The 26,231-nt window shown below is 44.3% G+C and overlaps 1 protein-coding gene across 4 annotated transcripts in view; it reads right to left on the reverse strand.

Annotated features, from left to right (window-relative positions):
• LOC140204100 (interferon-inducible GTPase 5-like) overlaps nt 1–26,231 on the reverse strand; it is a 628,716-nt gene that overhangs the window by 452,968 nt on the left and 149,517 nt on the right. The gene's annotated exons all lie outside the window — the stretch shown is intronic.

Raw genomic sequence — 26,231 nt, forward strand, 5'->3', positions numbered from 1 at the left:
ACATTTCCGTCAGGATTATATTGTGCACAAATCAAGCAATTCTTGACACAGTGTTCCACGTTATCCGTCATCCTGGGCCACCAACATACCCACTTTAACTTTTCCAGGGTGCTTTCAGCTCCCTGGTGTCCCCATCGATAATGGTACCAGTGGACCATCAGACTTCGTCCTCCCTCTGGGACCACAAACTTTCCTTCATATAGGACTACTCCATCCTTAACATGTAAACCCTTCACATCTTTATACAAGTCGGGCCCTGTTCCTTCTGTTAATTTTTCAAATTATTTATCTTTCTTCTGCTCCTCAGTTAAATCCATAACCTTAACCCATTGTTCCTTCTCCCTTCTAATCTCCCCAATCTGTGGCTGCCATTCCTGCCCATTTAAAGCACCTTGCTTTGCTAACTCATCAGTCTTCCTACTCCACTCAGAGGATGATTTAGGGTGAGTTTTCACCTTTATGACTCTGTATTCTTTCTGCTTTGCTTCTTCAAATATATACCGCAACAGAGCAGCAGATGGGAGGGGCTTTTCGTCAGCTGAAACAAACCCTCTTGATTCCCACAGAGGCAAATGTTCTGTAAGGCTATTAAAAACATACATACTACAGGAGTGTATGACTGATCAAGGTGGGAAACATTCTGGGTGGCTAACCACGTACGCTACAGCTGTCAATTCTACTGCCTGTGCACTCGTGGTTTTGGGTAACTTTAAAGCTATACTATACCTTTCCTGGTCATGTTCATCCTCTACATATATGCCACACCCAGTTCTCCTCTCACCATCCTGTACTGATGAGGAGCTGTCTACAAAAATTTTAAAATAACATTTTTCCTTTTCTTTTGTGTCTTTGTTCTCAAGCATTATTTTGCCTGCTTGCACCCTCTCCTTTTTGTTTTGATACAAATGGTCCCTTGGGATCATTTGCTATCATAACATGACACCCATGTTCACCACCTTGGTACACCAGGTTGTCAGCTAACATAGTGGTGGTATTTTATCGTTTTACAGTTATATTTCTCCCTTGCAACAGCAATGCCTATCTAGCAATTCTGTTTTGGCTTAGTGAACCAGCCTTAATTCATCTATCTAGCAGCAATTATATGGGGTGTGATCTGTCAGTATTGTAAGTGGATTAAGTCCCACTCTGTGGACAAAATGTACAACCAAGCAAACTGCTAACAAGTTTTTTTTGTCATACAGTATACAGTATACCCCTGTTCTACAGGTGAGAACATGCATGAAGCATACACTACTGGTCTTAACTTCCCATGCATCTCCTGTAAGAGCACTGCTGAGAGGGTGGTATCAGTTGTGGCCACCTCCAGTGAGAATGGCTCATTCAGATTTGGGGTTTGTAGAGCAGCCGCAGTGGCCAATGCTTGCTTTAGAGCTGTGATGGTCTGGGTGTGCTCTGATTTCCATCCCCACGCCACATTCTTTTTCAGTAACTCCATTAAAGGAGCAGCCTTGGTGGAAAATCCATCAATGTGATCCCTACAGTATCCTACCAGCCCCAGAAAGGACCTCAGCCCTTTCATATCTTGGAGAACTGGCAGTTTCGTAATCGATTCTACTCTTTTCTTATCAATTTCTCTTTGTCTCGGTGTCAAGGTCATTCCCAGATAACTAACTTGTTGTTTCATCACCTGTGTTTTTTTATGGTTCACCTTTAGTCCCAATGCATGTGATAATTGCAACATTTCTGTCAATAACTGACAATGTTCTTGTCTGGTTTCAGTCTGCAGGAGCAAGTCATCAACATATTGGACCAAGCACTCGGGTTTCGAAAACCGTTTTAACCCTTCACCTAAATGTTGGTGAAATATAGATGGGGAATGATGGAACCCCTGTGGTAGGGCAGTCCACGCATACTGCTGTCCCTGAAAGGTAAATTCAAACTTGTATTGACACTCTCTTTCTAGTGAGATAGACCAAAATCCATTATTTCTGTCCAAAACTGAACCATTGCACTCTTTCATTCTGTTTGACCACTGTTTCTGGGCTAGTTGCTACCGTTGGGGCTGATAATGGAGTTACTTTATTCAGCTCTCGATAGTCTATTGTCAGTCTCCAACTACCATCTGGTTTCCTTACTGGCCATATGGGTGAGTTATAAGTGCAGGCTATCGGCCTCAGTACCCCTAGTTGTACCAAACTCTGTATTACCTTACCTACATCTTCCTCTGCTTTTTTCGGAAACCCATATTGCTTCTGTGGTTTGCGGTCTGGCCTTGTGTGCACACACTGCCAGCCATCTTTCTGCAGTTATGCTTATACCGTGCAAATGCCCCTGGGCTCTGTGCAATGATTTACTGTACCATGTGATCATTGCTCATCTCCTCTGGTTTTATCCATATTCCACCTATTGTGCATATTCTATCCGGATATTCACTGACTGGAATCTGTCTGTGGCATATGTCATTCATACCAGTTGGCATTCGCCAAATCATACAGTTAACTGGGTCAAAACAAAGCCCCGCTTTGGCCATGTAATCACTCCACAGTACATGTTCCTGCTCTCTGGGTTATTCAACTAGTACTATAGAAGGTTCCAATGCTATGTCTCCTATTCTAGCTTCCAAGGGTGCACTCACATGTTCCACTTGTGAATGTCCTGTAAATCCACTTAGGGTAATTTTACCTTGTATTTCCCAATTTGTGTTCCTCTTGACCACAGTTCTAACATTTAAATACTCCATCTCCATGTCTCCCTGTTCTCAACACTGTTTCGTTTCCTCTGGTTTTCCTGGTCACTTGATAGTGTAGTGAGGTGATATTTGGGGTGGGTCCCCTTCCCTCATTTCTCCAGTCAATTGCGTTACCTCCAACAGGCAGCACTTTCCCATTAGCGGGTTTATTTGGCCTCTGTGTCTCCTTTTCCCAAGCTCTACTCATTTTCCTCAGTATCCATGCCTCACTATGTGTAGGTTCAGTGGGATCAAACATTTCCAATAGCTTTTTACATTCATCGATAGAATGAGACACCAATGTTCTTAACCATCTATTTGAGAGCTCTGGCCCTAAATAGTCTCAATCTAATGCTGTTCCATATCCTACTTGGAACTCCGTCCATAAACGGGATGCAAATACTGTGGGATGTTCAACTCTCCTCTGGTAATATTTGGCTGGCGCCTCTACTGGGTCTCCTCTGTTAATACCCATAACAGTCAATATTGCAGCCTCTAATTCCTCATTTGTTCCCCCACCTTGTTGTTGCATATTGACAAAGCTGAGTGTACGTTTCGATGTAAACACATTATAATCAATTTCCATTCCTCGCTGTCATCTGGGCCAAGTATTACTCTCTGATGTCTAGTTGTTTGAAACAGTTCCTGAGGGTCATCGCTGAACCCACATATCCCGATATCCTTGGCAATATCTCTCAGCTGCTGTACTCCAAACAGAGTAGTCCATGTTATATTCTGGTCTTGATTTCCTGCCCTGGCTCCTCCCTCTCTAATAGTAACTGGGGGTGGGGTGTGATGGGTAGTGGAGCTGTTGGCACCAATGATTCCTTAGCATTGTATGTGGGTGGAGGGTCCTCAGGGAAAAGCGCTTTGTCATTATCACAATCATATCTATTCACATCACCTGCTAAATTGTTCCAATCTAGATCCTCATGTTCACTCTCCTCCCCTCTTTCAGATCCAAAAGCACATATTATTCCTCTCCGTGCAGCAAGTTGGTCACGGAGCTTTTGTATCTGCTTTAAACACGTTGTATGATTACTAGTATTACTTGAATTTTCAGAAGCTGATTTCTGTATCACATTTATAGCTGCTTTTAAATCACTGCACTGTTTCTTTAATTCCCCCGCCCGGCCCTTGGCTAAATTAGCTTCTTCTTCCCGCTTACTTTCTTCTTTACCCTATTTCTCACATTTCAGCTGAAATTGATTCATATGCACCAAATCCATACTTCTTTGTTCCTGCAGATCTGCAACATTTCCCTTGAGGATTTCTAACTCCTTTCGGAGCCTTCTATTTTCGTCTTCTAACTTATCTGGCTTGGCATCAGCTTTTTACCAATTTCCTATTAACTCCTCAATGAGGAAGTTGCCTGCTACTGGTTTCAGAAGCTGCTTAAATTCTTTATCTGACGATTTTCATTTGGCAATTAAAAAAACACTTTGCCGCCTTCGCTTGGACTTTCATCCGGAAAATATCCATCCATACCTCTGCCATCCATGTACCTATCAAGTCACCTCTCATTGTCCTTCACTCCAGAGAAAAGCCCTATCTTGCTCAAATTATTCATATGAGACATAGTATCTCATCCAAGCAGCATCCTAGTAAATCTCTTCTTCACCCTCTCAAAAGCTTCCATATTCCTCTGAAAATGAACGTAATGTTCCAAGTGTGGTCTAATCTGGGTTTTGTAGATCTGCAACGTTCCCTCACAGCTCTTGAACTCAATTGCCCAACTAATAAAGGCCATCACACCATATGACTTCTTAACAACACAATCAATTTGGGTGTCAATTTTGAGGGAAGTATAGATGTAGACACCAACACCTCTCTGTCCCTCCACACAATGAAAAATCTTGCTGTTAACCCTGTATTCTGCCCTCAAATTCAACCTTTCAAAGTGAGTCAATTCACACTTTTCTGGATTGAATTCCATCTGTGTTTTGGTACAAATTATGTTGGGGCTTACTTATCTCAAATGTGCTTTGAAAACAAGTGCGATAAAAACATAGAGTCATAGTGTCCTTCAGCACAGAAACAGACACTTTGGCCCATCTAGTCCATGCCAAGATCCATGAACTTCTACCCAGTCCTATCCACACACACCCAGACCATATCCCCACAAACTCATTCCATACACGTGCCTATACAAACTTCTCCTAAATATTACAATTCAATCTGCGTCTTCGGCTAGCAGCTTGTTCCCCACTCAAGCCACCCTCTGAGTGAAGAACTTACCCCTCAGATACCCTTTCAATATTTCATCTTTCACCCTAAATCTATGACTTCTACTTCTCATTTCACCAAACCCGAGGTGAAAAATCCTGCTTGGATTTACCTTCTTCATACCCGTTAATTTTGTATACTGCTATAAGATCGCCACTCATTCTCCTGCATTAGGAATAAAGTCTGAACCGATTCAAACTTCCCCTATACCTTGGGCCTTCAGGTCACAGCAACAACCTTGAAAAACTTTCTTTGCACTACTTTAAAGTTTATTGTTATCTTTCCCGTTGGTGACTGACCAAAGCTACACACAATACTCTAAACTCAGCCTCAACTATGTTGTTTTGCAACTGCAACTAGGCATTTAACTCCTGCACTCAATACTTTAATTTAAGGCCAAATTGCCAAAAGTCTCTTTACCTGGCAATCTCCCTGCGATTCCATGTTCAAGGAATTATTGTTCAAGGAATTATTCCCATGTCCCTTTGTTCTACCACTTTCCCCAGAAACCTAACATTCACTGTGTAAGCCTTACTCTGATATGTCTCCCAATAGCAATGCCTGCCTCTTCGTTGAGGTCTTCCCACTTTCTTCAGACTAAGAGTGTAGCTATGGGAACTCGCAAGGGCCCTAGCTATGCCTGCCTCTTCATTGGTTATGTGGAACAGTCTGTGATCCAACCTATCCTGGTACTGCTCCGCACCTTTTCCTTCGCTATATTGACGACTACATTGGTGCTGCTTCCTGCACCCATGCTGAGCTCGTCAATTTCATTGACTTTACTTCTAACTTCCACCCAGCCCTCAAATTCACTTGGTCTATCTCGGACACTTCTCTCCCCTTTTTCGATCTCTCGGTCGCCATCTCTGGAGACAGACTGTCCACTGACGTCTTCTACAAGCCAAAGACTCTCATAACTACCTCAGCTGTACCTCTTCCCACCCCGCCACATGCAAAAATGCCATTCCTTATTCCCAGTTCCTCCTTCTCCGCCGCATCTGCTCCGAGGATGAGGCTTTCCGTTCCAGGACATCTCAAATGTCCTCTTTCTTTAAGGATCGTGGTTTCTCTTCTGCTGTCATCAATGATGCCCTCATCCACATCTGCTCCATTTCCCGCACTTCGGCTCTCACCCCACCCTCCCGCCACCGCAACAGGGACAGAGTTCCCCTTGTCCTCACCTACCACCCCACCAGCCTTCGGATCCAGCACATTATTCTCCACAACCTTCAACAGGACCCCACCACTAAGCACATCTTTCCCTCTCCACCCCTCTCCGCTTTCCACAGGGATCGGTCCCTCCGTGACTCCCTGGTCCACACGTCCCTCCCCACGGATCTCCCACCTGGCACTTATCCCTGTAAGCGAAAGTGCTACACCTGTCCCTACACCTCCTCTCTTGCCACTATTCAGGGCCCCAAACAGTCCTTCCAGGTGAGGCAACACTTCACTTGTGAGTCTGTTGGGGTCATCTATTGCATCCGGTGCTTCCGGTGCGGCCTCCTTCACATTGGTGAGACCCGACGCAGATTGGGGGGATCGCTTCATTGAGCACCTCCGATCTGTCTGCCAAAACAGACAGGATCTCCCAGTAGCCACCCACTTCAACTCTGCTTCCCACTCTCATTCAGATGTGTCCATGCATGGCCTCCTCTACTTCCATGATGAGGCTAAACTCAGGGTGGAGGAGCAACACCTCATACACCGTCTAGGTAGTCTCCAGCCCCTTGGTATGAATATAGAATTCTCCAGCTTCTGGTAATTCCCTCCTCCTCCCTTCCCTTATCCCTATGTCACTCTGCCCCCTTCCCCAGCTGCCTATCACCTCCCTCATGGTTCCGCCTCCCTCTACTACCCATTGTGTTTTCCCCTATTCCTTCTTCACTTTTCCTGCCTCTCACCTCCCTGCTTCCCTTCCCCCACCCCTTTATCTTTCCCCTTACTGGTTTCTCACTGGAACCTACCAGCCTTCTCCTTCCCACCCTCCCCCCACCTTCTTTATAGGGCCTCTGCCCCTTCCCTCTCCAGTCCTGACGAAGGGTTCTGGCCCGAAACGTCGACCAATCTTTTCCACGGATGCTGCCTGACCTGCTGAGTTCCTCCAGCGTGTTGTGAGTGTTGCTTTGACCCCAGCATCTGCAGAGTATTTTGTGTTAACACCTCACACTTGTCTGCATTAAAGTTTATCTGCCAGTTTTTTCAGCCCATTTTCTTAGATGCTCAAGATGATGCTGCAAGTTTTGATAGCCTTCCTCACTGTACCCTACGCCCCCAAGTCTTGGTGTCATTTGTGAATACTGCGCCAGTTTACCTCATTGTCATTAAAATCATGAAAATCGGTAATAACCAACAATGGGTGAAACACGCTTTCCTGATGTTGAGCAGCCGCCTTGCTCAGAAGAATGCTGTCTCCATACATCTATTGATGCTTCTGGACACATCTTCAGTGATGCTCCTGGAATCATCGGGTGTTTCGGGTCTTTCAACATTATACAACCTCCTTCAGGTGACCCAGCCGGGGCTGATCAGACCCCAGTTTGTGTCCAGATGGCTAGCTACTTCTGACTCCATGGCTCCCCTCTTTTGAGCCACAGCCATCTTGAGGCCCTCTCTACCGCATCGGTGGTACTGCGGATGGCTCTCCTCTTCCTGTCTCTCTCGATGCCCAAAATGCTGAAGGCTCTAACTAAAGAACGGGCTATGAATCCCCTACAACCAACCTCCACTGGGAGACACCTCACTCTCCATCCAGCCTGCTGACAGTTGCTGACCAGTCCTGCGTACTTGGAGAGCTTCCTTTCAAAGGCCTCTTCCATTGGACTGTCAGCTCCAGCAGCACCACTTGCTTAGTAGACTCAGACACTAGGACAATGTCTGGTTGCAGGGTGGTGGCTGCGACATGGTTGGGAAACTTCAGCTACCCTTCGAGGTCCACCAACAGCTGCCAGTCCCTTGCAGAGGTCAGAATGCCTGCAGATGTTCTTTTGGCAGGTATTGGCTGCTCCCCAGCTCTGACAAAGGCAATGGTCTGCTTGGAGGGTCGGGACCACTTTGCCCACTCAACTCCTGAGCTGACGGCTTCAGCGATGGTCTTCAGGACCTGATCATGCCTCCACCTGTACCATCCCTCACCAAGTGCCCTTGCACAGCCGCTGAGGATGTGCTCCAGGGTTCCTCGCTTGGAGCACAGTGGGCACGCAGATGACTCTGCCTTGTCCCATGTGTGCAGGCTTGATGGGCTTGGAAGCACATGGTACACTGCCTGGATGGGAAATTGGATGCGGTGTGGTTCGGCTTTCCAAAGATCAGCCCAGGTCACTTTCCTCTCAACCGCATTCTCCCATCTTGTCCAAGCTCCCTATTGCTTCATTCCCATCGCCTTGCAGGCTCTCATCTCCTCCACTACTGCTCTCACCTCCTCCTGAACTAGACGACGCCTTTCCTTCCCTCTGGTGTCCATTTGGGGAGTTGGAAAGGATCCTAGCCCAGCTCGGCCTTGTGTGACCGCTCTCACCAGCCTCCTGTGACGCAGCCTTGCCTCTGCCTCCTGAACAGCTTCCTCTGCCCTCCACTTCCTGCCAGTACTTACTTGGATCCCTGCTCTAGCCACCTTCGGGTCGTTTGAGTCCCTATACTGTAGCACTTCTCTGGCTCTCGTTACCTTGAATTCTTCCTCCAAGGATTTGAAGGGCAGTTGCAGTTTGTTGTGGTGTCCATAGAGTGCGATGCTGCTCAGGCTCTTTGGCAGCCCCAGCCATCTCCTGACGTGGTTGCTAACCCTCCTCTCTAAGGTTTTGACTGTCGAGATCGGAACTGCATAGACGAAGAGGGGCCACAGGATTCTGGGAAGAATGCCATGCTGATACACCCAGGCTTCAAACTTCCCAGGTAGGCCAGACTTGTCCACAGATTTCAGCCAGTCATCCAACTCGGTGCAGGTTGCCTGAATGGATGTTGTGTCCCTTAAAGAGCTGTCAAAAATTTGCCTAAGCTCTTGACTGACTTTTCTGTGATGGTTGGGATGGTTGTGCCTGCGACGCTGAACCGGAACTTGTTCTCCACCTTCCTTTTCTTCAGCACCATCGATCTTGATAAGTAGAACCAAAGGATAAGAATGAATTTATCTCCTCAGTTTTTACTGTGGGGAAAACAATGAAAGCTAATGAAATGGGGAAGTTAGCAGGAAGCAGTATTAGAGTCCATAATATGCATTAGCACGGATAAGTCCCAGCGCCCGACCTTGTGCATCATCAGATCTTATGGAGAACTAGAGAAGAAATTGAGGGAGCATTTGCAGAGATTTTTATTTCATCTCTGTCTGCAGGTGAGGTTCCAGAGTCTAGCAAGTGGCTAATGTGGTACTAATGTTTTAAAAGAGTGGCAGAAGAAAACCAGGAATCTATAGGCCTATGAGTCTGAAATCAATGGTGAGTAAAGTTCTGGAGGAGATTCTGATGGACAGGAGATAGGTTCTGTTTTGAGTCATTCAGCACAGATTTGTTCTTTGAGGAGATAATCAAGAGACTGGATGACAGTAGGACAGGAATGTTGTCTGGGTGGACTTTAGCAAGGACTTTAACAAGGTCCCAAGTGGCATGCTGATCTGGAATATGAGATTGCATGGAAGCCATGGGAAGATTGGATTGGATTCATAATTGGCTCAGGTTTTGAACACAGAGGGAGATGGTCAAGGCTCATTTCTCAGATTTGAGAGTTTGTCTGGACGTGTTTCACAGGGGTTGGTAATACAGATAAACAATTTGGATGTGAATATTCAAGGCACGGTTAGAATATCTGTGGTTTTGTAGAAAGTGGAGAACGTTATAAAAAATTATGGGGAGACCTTGATCAGGTATGTAAGTGAGCTGAGGATCTGCAAGGGCCTTCCACCCAGGGAACTGTGAGATATGGCATTTTAAGAGATCACAGCAGTATAGGACTTATACACCCGTGTCGGACTTATACAGTGAATGGTAGGACCCTGGGGAGTGTTATGGAACTGAAGGAACTGGGATTGCAAGTGCACAGTTCACTGAAACCAGTGTCACAGAAAGACAGGGCAGTGAAGAAAGCATTTGGCATGCTGGCCTTCATTAGTCAAGGTGATGAACACAGGAGTTAGGAAGATTTGTTGTCGGTCTTTAGACATCGGTGAGGTTACACTTGGAGTGTTGTGCACTGTTTTGGTCATGAAGCCTGCAGACACAAAGACTGGAGCAACTGGAGTTGACTACAGGCTCAGTTCAGTGCAGAGCTGAGTAAACATGATGGAGTCTCAGATATGGAGACTGGATCAGTGGGAGCAGGCCCACGGCCTCAACCGTAGTGTAGCAGAGAATGGGTTAACCATCGTGGAGCAGCAAATAGAACCAGCCTGACCCTCACCGATCTTATCACAAAGTTTTATTGTTGAAATATTTTCTGAAATTTTTAATTAATAGTAGATATATTTATATCTAGTTAAATGGTTCAGCTGATTTAACCCACACGCAATAAATCAAAGCACAGATTATCTATTCGACCAGAAGACATAGAAGCAGAATTAGGCCATTGAGCCCATCAAGTCTGATCTGCTATTCAATCAGGGCTGATTTATTTTCCTTCTCATTCCCATTCTCCTGCCTGCTTCTGAGAACATTACCCAAATTAATCAAAAACCTATCAGCCTCTGTATTAAGTATACCCGATGACTTGGCCTCCAAAGCCATCACTGGCAAATAATTAGTGATATTGTGTATCATAAAATGATTATAAATCTGTTGTTTGGAGATGTTCAAACAGCTGTACTGGTGAACTGCACAACACTTCCACATCATTCTTCTCAGTGTAACCAGTCTTCTCCAGGCCCTTTTTCAGGTTATTCCTCTCTCCCTCACCTCAGTCTCAAGGATTTCACATCACTGGTCCCTGATGATTGACACATGTTCAAACACAGAGTAACCTTTACCATCACTGAATATTGATTTAATGACCCTGGTGGCAACCAACAGAGTGCACAATGTGTACAGTTTCTGGGAAAGTGGTAATTCTATTGGATTTTGATCAACGCCATTCCTGATCTTCCTGGTCCAAACATTTTGTAAAGGAGGCAACTTCCTCATGATCAGTCAAATTTTGGCTGTTTGCTAACAATGACACTGTTAAACTTATACACGGACTCTCTCACGGTGGTGTCTGAAAAGAGGATGCTGTCTAAGTTGCATGTCATCTTGGACAATGTCTCCCATCCACTACATAATGTACTGGGTAGGCACATGAGTACATTCAGCCAGAGACTCATTCCACCGAGATGCAACACAGAGCGTCATAGGAAGTCATTCCTGCCTGCGACCATCAAACTTCACAACTCCTCCCTTGGAGGGTCAGACACCCTGAGCCGATAGGCTGGTCCTGGACTTATTTCATAATTTACTGGCATAATTTACATATTGCTATTTAACTATTTATGGTTCTATTACTATTTATTATTTATGGTGCAACTGTAATGAAAACCAATTTCCCCCGGGATCAATAAAGTATGACTATGACTAGGATACAGCATCAACTACCCTCACTATCTAACCATGCTCTCTTTTCACTGCTGCCTTTGGCAAGGAGGTACAGGAGCCTTAGGTCCCACACCACCAGGTTTAGGAACAGTTATTACCCTTCAGTCATCAGGCTCCTGAACCAGTGTGGATAACTTACTCAACTTAATACTGAACTAATCACTGAAAACAACCTATGGACTCATTTTCAAGAACTCTACAACTCATGTTCACAGTTTTCTTTCTTTCTTTCCTTCTCTGTCTGCCTATCTGTGTTTGTTTATGTATTAATTTACTTATTTATTTGTGTTTGGGTTTATTTATTTGTATTTCCGCAATTTGTCTTCTTTTGCAGTTCTCTTGTCCATCTTTGTGTGTAGTTTTTCATTGATTCTATTGTATTTCCTTGATCTACTGTGAATGCTGGCAAGTAAATGAATCTCAGGGTAGTATATTGTGTTGGCTACGTACATTGATAACGATTTTACTTTGAACTTTGAACTTGAGGCAGTTTAGGCTTCCGGGATCAGTCACTTTCTATAAGGCAAATGGTAAGATGCTGGTAAGCCCTCAGTCAAAGTCAGGAATCAACTGGTTCAGCATGGTGCAACTAGTGTCCTGAGTAGCATGTATTTCAATGCAAGAATGTGTATAAAAGGCAGAAAACCTCAGGGCATGGATCAACACTTGAATTTATGATATTGCAGATATCAGTGAGCCTTGGTTGCAGGAGGGGCAGGACTGGCAGCTCAATGTTCTGGGATTCCACTGCTTTACATGTGACAGAATGGGAGGGATTACAGGAGGAGGGGTGGTATTACTAGTCAGTGAAAATGACAAGACAATTATCCATCAGCACAGACTGGAGAACATGACTAGTGAGGTGTTATGGGTGGAACTGAGAAATAAGAAAGGTTTGATCATGTTAATGGGGCTATATTACAGACCACCCAACAGTCCACAGGATTTAGAGGAACAATTTTGACGAGAAATCTGACTGTTGTAAGAAACATATGGTTGTTATTGCAGGTGATTTTAACTTTCCAAATATGGACTGGGACTCCCATACTGTGAAAAGACTAGATGGGAAAGAATTTGTCAAATGTGTTCAGGAATGTTTCCTTCATCACTAGGTAGAAGTCCCAATGAAAGAGAATGTGATACTTAATCTTCTATTATAGAATGAGACAGGGCAGGTGACAGAAGATTGTGCTGGGGAACACTTTGCATCTAGTGATCACAATGCCATTGCAAACATGGAATGTAAACATGGAAAACAATGGAAAAAATAGGTCTGGTCCAAGAGGTGAGATTTTAATTTGGAGAAAATCCAATTTTGATGAAATTGGAAGTGATCTGGCAAGTGTGAATTAGGACAGACTGCTTTCTGGCAAAGGTGCACATGGGAAGTGGGAGGCCTTCTAAGTTGAACATTGGCTTTGCGGGAGAAGCCAGAAGGTGGTAATACATTGTTGCTTATTATGACAGGAGGCTGTCACCAGTGATGTACCACTGGATCGGTGCAGGGTCCATTGTTGTTTGTCATCTCTGTCAATGATCTGGATGATAATCTGGTGAACTGGATTAGCAAATTTACGGATGACAGCAAAATTGGGAGTGTAACGGACAGCAAGGAGGGCTATCAGGGATCGCAGAGGGTTAGCTGGAAAAATGGGCTAAACAAATGCGAATGGAAGTTAATGCAGACACGTGCCAGGTGTTACACTTCAATGGGATCAACAGGGTAGGTCTTACAAAATGAATGGCCAGGCACTGAGGAACGTGGTAGAACAAAGGGATCTGGGGATAATGGTCCATAATTCACTGAAAGTGCCATCACAGGTAGATAGGATCAGAACAAGTTCATAAAAAAAGCTTTTGGCACATTGGTCTTCATAAATCAATGTACTGAGTACAGGAGAAGGGATGATACATTGAAGTTGTATGAGACATTGGTGAGGCCTAGTCTGGAATATTGTGTGCAGTTTCGGTCACCTACCTACAGGAAAGATGTAAATAAGGTCGAAAGAAGAAGAAGAAAGCCCTTAACTCCGAATGGAGTCATCAGGACTTTCCTTTTATACTTGACACTTTATTGTCACCAAACAACTTTGATACTGGAATGTACAATCATCACAGCCTTATTTGTTTCTGCGCTTCCTGCTCCCTGGAGTACAAATTGATACTAAATATTAAAAATTTAAATTATAAATCATAAATAGAGAATGGTAAGTAAGGTAGTGCAAAAAAACGAGAGGCAGGTCCAGATATTTGAAGGGTACAGCCCAGATCCGGAACAGGATCCGTTCAGCAGTCTTATCACAGTTGGAAAGAAGCTGTTCCCAAATCTGGCCGTACGAGTCTTCAAGCTCCTGAGCCTTCTCCCGGAGGGAAGAGTGACGAAAAGTGTATGGGTTGGGTGGGTCTTATCCTTGATTATCCTGGTAGAACTGCTCCGACACTGTGCAATGTAAAGTGAATCCAAGGACGGAAGGTTGGTTTGTGTGATGTGCTGTGCCGTGTTCACAATCTTCTGCAGCTTCTTCCGGTCTTGGACAGGTCAACTTCCATACGAGGTTGTGATGCACCCTAGAAGAATGCTTTCTACAGTGCATCTATAAAAATTAGTGAGGGTTTTAGGGGACAGGCCAAATTTCTTTAGCTTTCTCAGGAAGTAAAGGTGCTGGTTGGCCTTCTTGGCAGTGGACTCTGCTTGGTTGGACCAAGTCAGGTCATTTGTGATACTGACGGCGAGGAAATTAAAGCTTTTGACCTGTTCCACTTGCGCATTGCCGATGTAAGTGGGGTCATGCGGTCCACTACTCCTTCTGAAGTCAACAACCAATTCCTTCGTCTTGCTGACGTTGAGGGATAGGTTATTGTCTTCGCACCATGCCACCAGGTTCTTAATTTCCTCTCTGTACTCAAACTCATTATTACCCATTGCATTGGATGGAGGAAGCGGATGAGGTCCTCCGTGACTGCTTTGAATCGGTGGACTGGTTAGTATTCAAGGACTCGGAAGCTAACCTCGATGAGTATGCCTCAGCTGTCATAGACTTTATCTGGAAATGTACAGAGGACTGTGTGTCTCACAAGACGATCAGGGTATTCCCTAACCAGAAACCTTGGAAGAATTATGAGGTCAAGTCCCTTTTGAAGACTGGAGCTGCAGCTTTTAGGTCCAGGGATACGAGTCACTACACGGAATCCAGGCGTGAACTCCGGAAAGCCATTAAGGGCGCCAAGAGGCAATATTGAGTCAAATTGGAAGCCCAGGCTAACCAGAGGGATGCCGGTAGACTATGGCAGAATCTAAATGAGATCACTGGGCGCAAAGAAAAGGCTGGGAATATTCATAACTGTGGCGCTTCGCTTCCTGACGAACTTAACGTATTCTACGCAAGATTCGAACAAAAGAGGAGCGTCCCGCTCCCTCTGGATGAACCAGACCTGGTGGCATCGAGATTCATCATCACTGAGGAGGACGTTAGAAGGGCCTTCCTGAAGATAAATCCAAGAAAGGAGACAGGCCCAGATGGCGTCCCAGGACGGGTTCTCCGAGCCTGTGCAAACGAGCTAGCTGGAGTGTTTGCTGACATCTTCAACTGCTCCTTGCTTCAGTCTAAGATCCCCTCAAGTTTTAAGAAGGCAACGATAATCCTGATGCTGAAGAAGAGCAAGGTGGTATGCCTGAATGACTATCGACCTGTGGCTCTAACATCAATTGCTATGAAGTGCTTCGAGCGATTGGTTATGGCATCCAACAACCACAGCCTACCGGTCAACCTCGATGCTTTGCAATTTGCCTACCGGAGCAACAGGTCAATGGCAGATGCCATCTCTCTGGCCCTACATTCCTCCTAAGAACACCTGGAGTATAAAGATGCATATGTAAGGCTCCTTTTCATTGACTACAGCTCTGCCTTTAATACAATCATTCCAAATAAACTGATTCCTAAGCTCTGGAGCCTGGGCCTTAGCACTCAGATCTGCAGCTGGATCTTCAATTTCCTCACAGACAGGACCCAGGCTGTAAAAATAGGGGACAAGCTCTCCTCTACAATCGACACTGTCATGATGGCATTTTTTTAGCAGGCTTTCTTATTTTTTACAAGGCCAAGTTGCTAGCTCAACGCTCAACCCAGAACAGATAGAAAGCGTGCAAGAGAGGGAACTGGCTGGATTCGAACTTGAGAGCCTTCGCTCTGAAATCCGGCGCTGATGGTACTATGCCACCAGCTGGCCAAAGTTTGAAAGAGTACCAAGAAAATTTACAAGGATGTTGCTGTGTTTTGAGGACTTAAATTATAAGGAAAGATTGATCAGGTTAGGACTTTATTCATTAGAATGCAGAAGATTGAGAGGCGATTTGATAGAGACATACAAAACAATGAAGAGTATAGATGGAGTAAATGAAGAAGTCCTTTTCCACTGAGGTTGGGTGGGAGTACAACGAGAGGTTATGGGTTAAGGGTGGAAGGTGAAAAGTTTAAGCAGCCACTTAGATGGTCATGAGAGTGTGGAATGAGCTGCTGGCACAAGTGGTGCATGCGAGCTTCATTTCAACATACAAGTGAAGTTTGGATCGGTACGTGGATAGTAGGGGTATAGACGGCTACAGTCGCGGTGCAAGGTGATGGGAGAAGTCAGGTTAAATAGTTTTAGCATGAATTAGGTGGGCCAGTTATCCTGTTTCTGTGCTGTACTTTCCTATAATTCTGTGATTCTAAATGGGTGTTAAAGATTACAGTAAGCTTAATGTAATTTATATTTTTAATTGGTAATTTTACTTCAGTACCTTGGTAAGTTATTAAGTATTTTCTCTCTGATGCAATTTCAATAATTTTCTGATTTTTAGTAGTTCTAGGGTGTTCCAGGCAGCACAGTAGCATAATGATTTACACCACCAGTGATCGGAAGATTGGTGTTCAATTCCCATTCCTGTCTATAAGGAGTTTAGCGTACTCCCTGTGATAGTGTGCATTTCCTCTGGATGCCCTGGTTTCCTCCCATATATACAGGTTAGGCTTAGTAAGTCGAGGCCGTGCTATGTTGGCACTGGAATCACAGTGACAACTGTGGGCTGTCCCCAGAACATCCTTGGACTGTAAGTTTCAATGTTTCAATGCACAGCTGATCTTAAATCAATCTTTTTTTTATTTTTTTTCAAATGCATTCTCAGTCTTTGAAAGTTGTGACAGCAAGCTAAGAGCGATGATTTAGCCATCTACAAATTGTTTCAATATTTCTGTGAGCACTGCCTGTTTATCCCTACTGTGTGAAAGTGTTACAATGTGGAAATCACTAATCAACCCAGAAACTCACCAATGAAAATAATGGGAAAAACTTGTGTGAAGATGTTTCACAGGTGAACATAGATATTGTAGATCAGTGACCAACACTGTGAAAACAACCCATTGTAAATCTCAAGGGTTACTGTGATTCACTGGATTGTGGAGTTGTCCTTTTCTTTATTCCATGTGTCATTAAGGATGACCCGTATCTAACGGAAGAGGGTAATTCTTCCAAATATCTGATCAACCATTGTAATGAAAAGACGTTTGTGACTGAGTGACCTGGAAGGTATCAGCTGTGTCCGTTACGCTGCATTCTACAGGTGAGGTGTTTACATCTGGCAGATACCTTTACACATTTATATTCTCATTGAACTGCACACCCCAGCAGTATGAAGTACAGTGTCAGTACGACGAAAGAGATGATTGTGGACTCAGGAAGGGTAAGATGAAGGAACATGAACAAATCCTCCCAGAGGTCAGAACTGGAGACAGTGAGATATTACAAGTTACTGGATGTCAGGATTTCTGAGGACCTTAGCTGGTCCCAACATATCAATGCAACTACGTAAGGATCTCTGAGGATAGTCATAGTCATAGTCATACTTTATTGATCCCGGGGGAAATTGGTTTTCGTTACAGTTGCACCATAAATAATTAAATAGTAATAAAACCATAAGTAGTTAAATAGTAATATGTACATTATGCCAGGAAATAAGTCTAGGACCAGCCTATTGGCTCAGGGTGTCTGACCCTCCAAGGGAGGAGTTGTAAAGTTTGATGGCCACAGGCAGGAATGACTTCCTATGACGCTCTGTGTTGCATCTCGGTGGAATGAGTCTCTGGCTGAATGTACTCCTGTGCCCAACCAGTACATTATGTAGTGGATGGGAGACATTGTCCAAGATAGCGTGCAACTTGGACGGCATCCTCTTTTCAGACACCACCGTGAGAGAGTCCAGTTCCAGCCCCACAACATCACTGGCCTTACGAATGGGTTTGTTGATTCTGTTGGTGTCTGCTACCCTCAGTCTGCTGCCCCAGCACACAACAGCAAACATGATCACACTGGCTACCACAGATCTAACCTGGTCCCAAAATATCCATAGAAACCATAGAAACCATAGAAACTACAGCACAGAAACAGGCCTTTTGGCCCTTCTTGGCTGTGCCGAACCATTTTCTGCCTAGTCCCACTGACCTGCACACGGACCATATCCCTCCATACACCTCCCATCCATGTATCTGTCCAATTTATTCCTAAATGTTAAAAAAGAACCCGCATTTACCACCTCGTCTGGCAGCTCATTCCATACTCCCACCACTCTCTGTGTGAAGAAGCCCCCCCTAATGTTCCCTTTAAACTTTTGCCCCCTCACCCTTAACCCATGTCCTCTAGTTTTCTTCTCCCCTTGCCTCAGTGGAAACAGCCTGCTTGCATTCACTCTATCTAGACCCATCATAATTTTATATACCTCCATCAAATCTCCCCTCATTCTTCTACGCTCCAGGGAATAAAGTCCTAACCTATTCAACCTTTCTCTGTAACTGAGTTTCTCAAGTCCCGGCATCATCCTTGTAAATCTTCTCTGCACTCTTTCAACCTTATTTATATCCTTCCTGTAATTTGGTGACCAAAACTGAACACAATACTCCAGATTCGGCCTCACCAATGCCTTATACAACCTCATCATAACATTCCAGCTCTTATACTCAATACTTTGATTAATAAAGACCAATGTACCAAAAGATCTCTTTACGACCCTATCTACCTGTGATGCCACTTTTAGGGAATTTTGTATCTGTATTCCCAGATCCCTCTGTTCCACTGCACTCCTCAGTGCCTTACCATTAACCCTGTATGTTCTACCTTGGTTCGTCCTTCCAACGTGCAACACCTCACACTTGTCTGTATTAAACTCCATCTGCCATTTTTCAGCCCATTTTTCCAGCTGGTCCAAGTCCCTCTGCAGGCTCTAAAACCTTCCTCACTGTCTACTATACCTCCAATCTTTGTATCATCAGCAAATTTGCTGAACCAATTTACCACATTATCATCCAGATCATTGATATAGATGACAAATAACAATGAACCCAGCACTGATCCGTGTGGCACACCACTAGTGACAGGCCTCCACTCGGAGAAGCAATTGTCTACTACCACTCTTTGGCTTCTTCCATTGAGCCAGTGTCTAATCCAATTTACCACCTCTCCATGTATACCTAGCAACTGAATTTTCCTAACTAACCTCCCATGCAGGACCTTGTCAAAGGCCTTTCTGAAGTCCATGCAGACAATATCCACTGCCTTCCCTTCATCCACTTTCCTGGTAACCTCCTTGAAAAACTCCAATAGATTGGTCAAACATGACCTACCATGCACAAAGCTATGTTGACTCTCCCTAATAAGTCCCTGTCTATCCAAATGCTTGTAGATTCTGTCTCTTAGTACTCCCTCCAATAACTTACCTACTACCGACGTTAAACTTACTGGCCTATAATTTCCCGGATTACTTTTCGGTCCTTTTTTAAACAACAGAACAACATGAGCCACTCTCCAATCCTCCGGCACTTCACCTGTAGACAGCGGCATTTTAAATATTTCTGCCAGGGCCCCTGTAATTTCAACACTAGTCTCCTTCAAGGTCCGAGGGAACACTCTGTCAGGTCCCGGGGATTTATCCACTTTAATTTTCCTCAAGACAGCAAGCACCTCCTCCTTTTCGATCTGTACAGTTTCCATGACCTCACTACTTGTTTCCCTTAATTCCATAGACTTCATGCCAGATTCCTTAGTAAATACAGACGCAAAAAACCTATTTAAAATCTCCCCCATTTCCTTTGGTTCCGCACATAGCCGACCACTCTGATCTTCAAGAGGACCAATTTTATCCCTTACAATCCTTTTGCTCTTAATATACCTGTAAAAGCTCTTTGGATTATCCTTCACTTTGACTGCCAAGGCAACCTCATGTCTTCTTTTAGCCCTCCTGATTTCCTTCTTAAGTATTTTATTGCACTTCTTATACTCCTCAAGCACCTTATTTACTCCCTGCTTCCTATACATGTCATACAACTCCCTTTTCTTCTTTATCAGAGTTGCAATATCCCTTGAGAACCCAGGTTCCTTATTCCTATTTACTGTGCTTTAATCCTGACAGGAACATACAAATGTACATATCGATGAAACTATAAAGAAGGCAAGACAGTGGCTATATTTCATTAGGAATTTGAAGAGATTTGGTTCATCAACTAACACTCAAAAATGTCTACAGATGTACCATGGAGAGCATTCTGACAGGCTGCATCACTCTCTGTACAGAGCAGGGGCTACTGCACAGGACCGGAAAAATACTACAGATGGTTGTAAAATTAGTGATCTGCATCTTGGGTACTAGCCTCCTGAGTACCCAAGAGATCATCAAGGAGCAGTGCCTCAGGAATGTGATGTCCATTAATAAGGACCCCATCACCCAGTACATGCCCTCTTCTCATTGTCACCATCAGGAAGGAGGTACAGAAGTTTAAATGCATACATTCAGCTATTTAAGAAAAGCTTCTTGCCCTCTGCCATCCAATTTCTAAAAGGACTTTGAACCCATCTTAGGCCATTATTTCAACAGGATTATTCATTGTCACATTGGTACTACACCCCTCTCCTTTCCTCACGTTGTGTCTCCAAAACCTGCTTCTCCACAGGCAACCCTGACGATCCTTTATCAATGTCAATTGGAAGCAAGAAGTGCTGAGGGAAACAATATAATTTCTGGACTGCAAGTAATCAGTTGTTTGTCTGACGGTCAGCCTGGACATGGGAGGCAAAAGAGCCTGTTTCCACGTCGGATCTCTCTGTGACTCTTGATGTGTTCCTGTTAATGGATAAGCTGCAATCTATGAACCAGAAGTGAAACATACAAAAAGAATATTAAAATACAATTGGTATTTAGTGCATGGCAACAGTGCTTTTGCTTCTGACTTCCTCCACCAATCTCCTCCTCATTCCTCTCATGTTTTCTGCTCACTGTAGTGTTTCTACTTCTTCCAAATGTGCCAGTAATGTCTGGAATCATTTTTCTGTCTCATTCTAATTTGTACATTTCTGGTGCTGCCAGTTCTTCCTCCTGCATCACACAATTTCTCTTACAGTGGAAAAGTGCGTAAGTGTGTATGGAACCGGAGGAGATAGCAGAGATACTTAATGAATACTTTGCTTCAGTATCCACTACAGAGAAGGATCTTGGTGATTGTAGGGATGTAGATATAAATGCTGGAGCTTTTGGAAAGCATCAAGTTGTCTAAGTCACCGGGACTGGATGAGATGTACCCCGGCCTTCTGTGGGAGATGAGGGAGGAGATTGCTGAGCCTCTGGCGATGATATTTGCATCATCAATGGGGACGGGAGAGGTTCCGGAGGATTGGAGGGTTTCAGATGTTGTTCCCATATTCAAGAAAGGGAGTAGAGATAGCTCAGGAAATTATATACCAGCGAGTCTTACTTCAGTGGTTGGTAAGTTGATGGAAAAGATCATGAGAGGCAAGATTTATGAACATTTGGAGAGGCATAATGATTGGGAATAGCCAACATGGCTTTGTCAAAGGCAGGTCGTGCCTTACAAACCTGATTGAATTTTTTGAGGATGTGACTGAACACATTGATGAAGGTAGAGCAGTAGATGTAGTGTATATGGATTTCAGCAAGGCATTTGATAAAGTACCCCATACAAGGCTTATTGAGAAAGTAAGGAGGCATGGCATCCAAAGGGACATTGCTTTGTGGATCCAGAATTGGCTTGCCCACAGAAGGCAAAGAGTGGTTGTAAACAGGGCATATTCTGCATGGAGTTCAGTGACCAGTGGTGTGCCTCAGGGATTTGTTCTGGGACCCTTACTCTTCATCATATTTATAAATGACCTGGATGAAGAAGTGGAGGGATGGGTTAGTAAATTTGCTGATGACACAAAGGTTGGGTGTGCTGTGGATAGTGTGGAGGGCTGTCAGAGGTTACAGCGGGACATCGATAGGATGCAAACTGGGCTGAGATGTGGCAGATGGAGTTCAACCCAGAGAAGTGTGAGGTGGTTTGTTTTGGTAGGTCATATATGATGGCAGAATATAGTATTAATGGTAAGACTCTTGGCAGTGTGGAGGATCAGAGGGATCTTGGGGTGCAAGTCCATAGGTCATTCAAAGCTGCTACGCAGGTTGACTCTGTGATTAAGGTGGTATATGGTGCATTGGCTTTCATCAACCATGGAATTGAGTTTAGGAACCGAAAGGTAATATTGCAGCTGTATAGGACCCTGGTCAGACCCCACTTGGAGTACTGTGCTCAGTTCTGGTCGCTTTACTACAGGGAGGATGTGAAAACTACAGAAAGGGTGCAGAGGAGACTTACAACGATGTTGCCTGGATTGGGGAGCATGCCTTATGAAAACAGGTTGAGTGAACTCGGCCTTTTCTCCTTGGAGTGATGGAGGATGAGAGGTGACCTGATAGAGGTGTATAAGATGATGAGAGGCATTGTTCATGTGGATAGTCAGAGGCTTTTTCCCAGGGTTGTAATGGCTAACACGAGAGGGCATAGTTTGAAGCTGCTTGGAAGTAGGTACAGAGGAGATGTCAGGGGTAAGTTTTTTACGCAGAGAGTGTTGAGTGCATGGAATGGGCTGCCGGTGACAGTGGTGGAGGTGAATACAATAGGGTCTTTTAAGAGACTCCTGGATAGGTACATAGAGCTTAGAAAAATAGAGGGCTATGGGTAACCCTCGGTAATTTCTAAAGTAAGGACATGTTCGGCACAGCTTTGTGGGCTGAAGGGCCTGTATCGTGCTGTAGGTTTTCTATGTTTCTATGTTCTAAGTTCCCTGTTCTTGATCATCTCATATTCACAATGGATGTCCAGTCCCTATACAGTTCTTTCCCTCATCAGGAAGGATTTAAAGCTCTCTGTTTCTTTCTGGACAACAGACCTAAACAGTTCTGCTCCACCACCACCCTGCTTTCTTTGTCAGAATTGGTTCTCCTTCGGCTTATTCGACTTTCTCCAATCCCGAGGTGTACCCATGGACACCCACGAAGAACCCAACTATGTCTGAATTTCCATTATATACAAGCCTACACTGGTAACTCTCCCCAACTCTTTGTATGTTACATTGAAGACTGCATTGGTGCTGCTTCCTGCACCCATGCTGAGCACATCTGATTCATCAACTTTGCCTCCAACTTCCACCCTGCTGCTAAATTTACCTGGTCCAAGCTGGACAACTCTCTCCTCCTTCTCAATCTTGCTGTCTCCATCTCTGGAGTTAGTCAATCTACTGATATTTTTTATAAACCTAGGGACTCTCCCAGCTATCCTGACAATACTGCAGCTTTTCCCATTGGGTTCCCCTTGTCCTTACCTATCATCCCACAAGCCTCTGTATCGAGCATAACATTCTCTGTAACATTCACCATTTCCAATGGGTTCCCACCACTAAGCACATCTTTCTATACCACTAGACCCCACCACATCCTACCCATAGAGATTGGTCTTTACATGCCTTCCTTGTCCAGTCATCCCTCTCCACTGATTTCCCTGCTACAACTTATCCCTGCAAACGGGCGTGCTAAACATGCCCCTACCCCTCCTCCCTCATCACCATTCAGGGAGGATCAGTCCTTCCAGATGACACAACACCTCACCTGCGAGTCTGTCAGTATCATCTACTGCATCGGGTACTCACAGTGTGGCCTCTTGTACATGAGAGAAACCTAATGTAGAATGGGAACCATTTTGTCGAGGACCTTCGCTCTGTCTATCACTAAATGTGGGATTTACCGGTGATAACCTATTTCAATTCAACTTCCCATTCCCATTCCGAAATGTCTGTCCATGGCCTCCTCTAGTGCCATGATGAGGCCACGCTCAGGTTGGAGGAACAACACCATTATATTTTGTAACTTGAAAACATAAAACTAATCAAAAGAAAAACACAGGAAGATGGTGACAAATGTTTACTCTTCGGTTTTAATTTTATTGAGGCGGGCACTTATGACGTGGTGATGTGATGTCGTATGACATTCATCCACTCTAACATATAACCTGTAACTAATTATTAATTGATTATTAAATAAAACATAGAATGGTTAGTCAAACAATATATTTGCAATATTATTCAAACACACACACAGACACACACACACACACACACACACACACACAGACACACACACACACACACACAGACACACACACACACACACAGACACACACACACACACACACAGACACAGACACACACACACACACACACACACACACACACAGACACACACACACACACACACACACACAGACACACACACACACACACACACACACACACAGTGTACTGAAGAATACAACTCCTGTATAGACATCCAATAGCTGGTGAGTTGATGGTTGTGGAGTGTGTTGCTTTACGACATGCAAGGAGGAAATTGGTGAATTTCTGAATCAAGTTTCAAAGTACATTTATTATCAAAGAATGTATGAATAATGCAATCTTGAGATTTGTTTGCTTACAGGCAACCGCAAAGCAAGAAACCCAAATGAACCCAATGAAAAGAAAATCAAATAAAGACCAACACCTGGTGCACAGAGAGAGGGAAAACAAAACACAAATCATGCAAACATGAGAAGAGAGCAACAGCGTTCGGAACCAAAATGAGTCCTTCGCTCCAACCCCCAGAGCAGCCCGGAATAGGCCCAAAGCCTCGGTATCAGTTCATTATATTAGCAGGTACAGAGCACATCAGCCAGGGCAATCTTCATAACCTCAGCAGCATGGAGAGGAGTGGGCATCACGGGAGAGTGAGTAATATTGGCTCTACCTCTGATCCTGACACCCTGTCTTTCCAGTATATCTGGGACGGTGTTTAAATTGTCCAAACAGTGTATCATACTTCGCACTAGGACCCAGGCAAATCTTCAGTGAAAGGCTCCGGGCCCAGCCCAAAGTCACTCCAGATTTGTCCAATTGGCTTGGTGCCCAGAGCAATCCAACCTTGCAACTCAGACAGGCACCTTGTACAGGCATCGAAACTTCCCTGCCACAACATCTCCTCTCTGAATGGCTAACTGCATTGGGGTCAACTCTACAACATACCAGTACAGTTCATCTCGCAAATACACTTTGCCTTCACGTTCCTCTTCATTGTTTGTGGTGCTAATTTACCACAACTTACTTCAGAAAAGGGGTAATTAGCTATGTTTTTAGTTGGATTTCTTGCCTCTTGAACAACCAGTGAGCTGCCACGTGTTCGATAGCAGATTCAGTGTTAGAATAGTGTATTCTGCTGACATTGATCGCAGTGCAGTCTTTAGAATCTGGACAAACCTTTCCACAAAGCCATTTGTAGCTTGGTGGTGCAGTACAGATGTGCTTTGTCTTAATGAAGAGAAGTGTCTTCGTTTCTAAATTGCTTTTAGGTAGTTCCTTTTCCAAGTGTAAACAGGACAATCCATCAGTATTTGCATGATTTGTCATCCTCTTGAATTAAATCTTGTAATTGTGTCCTCCAAGAATCAGAGCCCATCTTTGCATTTGTGCTGCTGTTATTAGTGGAATATCCTTCAGTGGATTGAAAATGGACACCAGTGGTTGGTAAACTCTCTCCCTTACAGGTAGTGGTTGTACTGTTTTACACTGCAAACCAGACTCAAGGCCCCTCTGTCAATCTGTGCATTATTTTCTCTGCAGTGATCAGAGAACGTGACACAAAGGCTATGGAGCATTCACTTCCATCACTCATAACAGTTGATTTGACTACACCTGTACCAGAAGGTGAGGCATTACAGGCAAGCTTCATTGGATGATATAGATCATAACGTGTGAGCACGGTGTCTGATGTCACCATCTGTTGGTTGGCCTCTGTGAAGTTCACAGCTGAAATGCTTCCCTCCAGAAAGGTTCGCAAAGATATCCTCTATCCTGGGCAGAGGGCATTGATCTACTTTCAGGACTGGGTAGGTGGTGACCTTAACATCACCACAGATCCTGTTAGACCCATTCTTCTAGTCTACTGGAACTACTGCTGTTACCCATGGACTCCACTCAACCTTGAAAATATTTAGATAGTCTCCAGCTGATCTAGTTCACTGAATCCTTTATCATGAATGGTAAAAGAAACCAGATGGGCTTTGTAACACTTTGTGTGGCATAACACTATTTCACTGTTGAAAATAGTGTCTGAGTAGATAGACTCAGATAGTAGTAGTAGAAAATAGACTGTCTGAGTTTTCCAGTGTTATCCTTGAACATTGCTGTGGCATCATCCAGCACCTTTCTCAATTCATTTCCTGTTGACCCTATGGCAGAAGATGTGGCATGCAAATGGTGGATATATCTCCAGTCAAATTATAGTTGTCTCAGCCACTTATCCCCACAATGCTGACCCTCCTGTTTTTACCACATACAAACCCAATGTGGCTTGTTGGTTGTTGCATCTCACTGTTACAATTGTCACT

Source organism: Mobula birostris, chromosome 10 (genome assembly GCF_030028105.1).
Source record: "Mobula birostris isolate sMobBir1 chromosome 10, sMobBir1.hap1, whole genome shotgun sequence".
NCBI lineage: Eukaryota > Metazoa > Chordata > Chondrichthyes > Myliobatiformes > Myliobatidae > Mobula > Mobula birostris.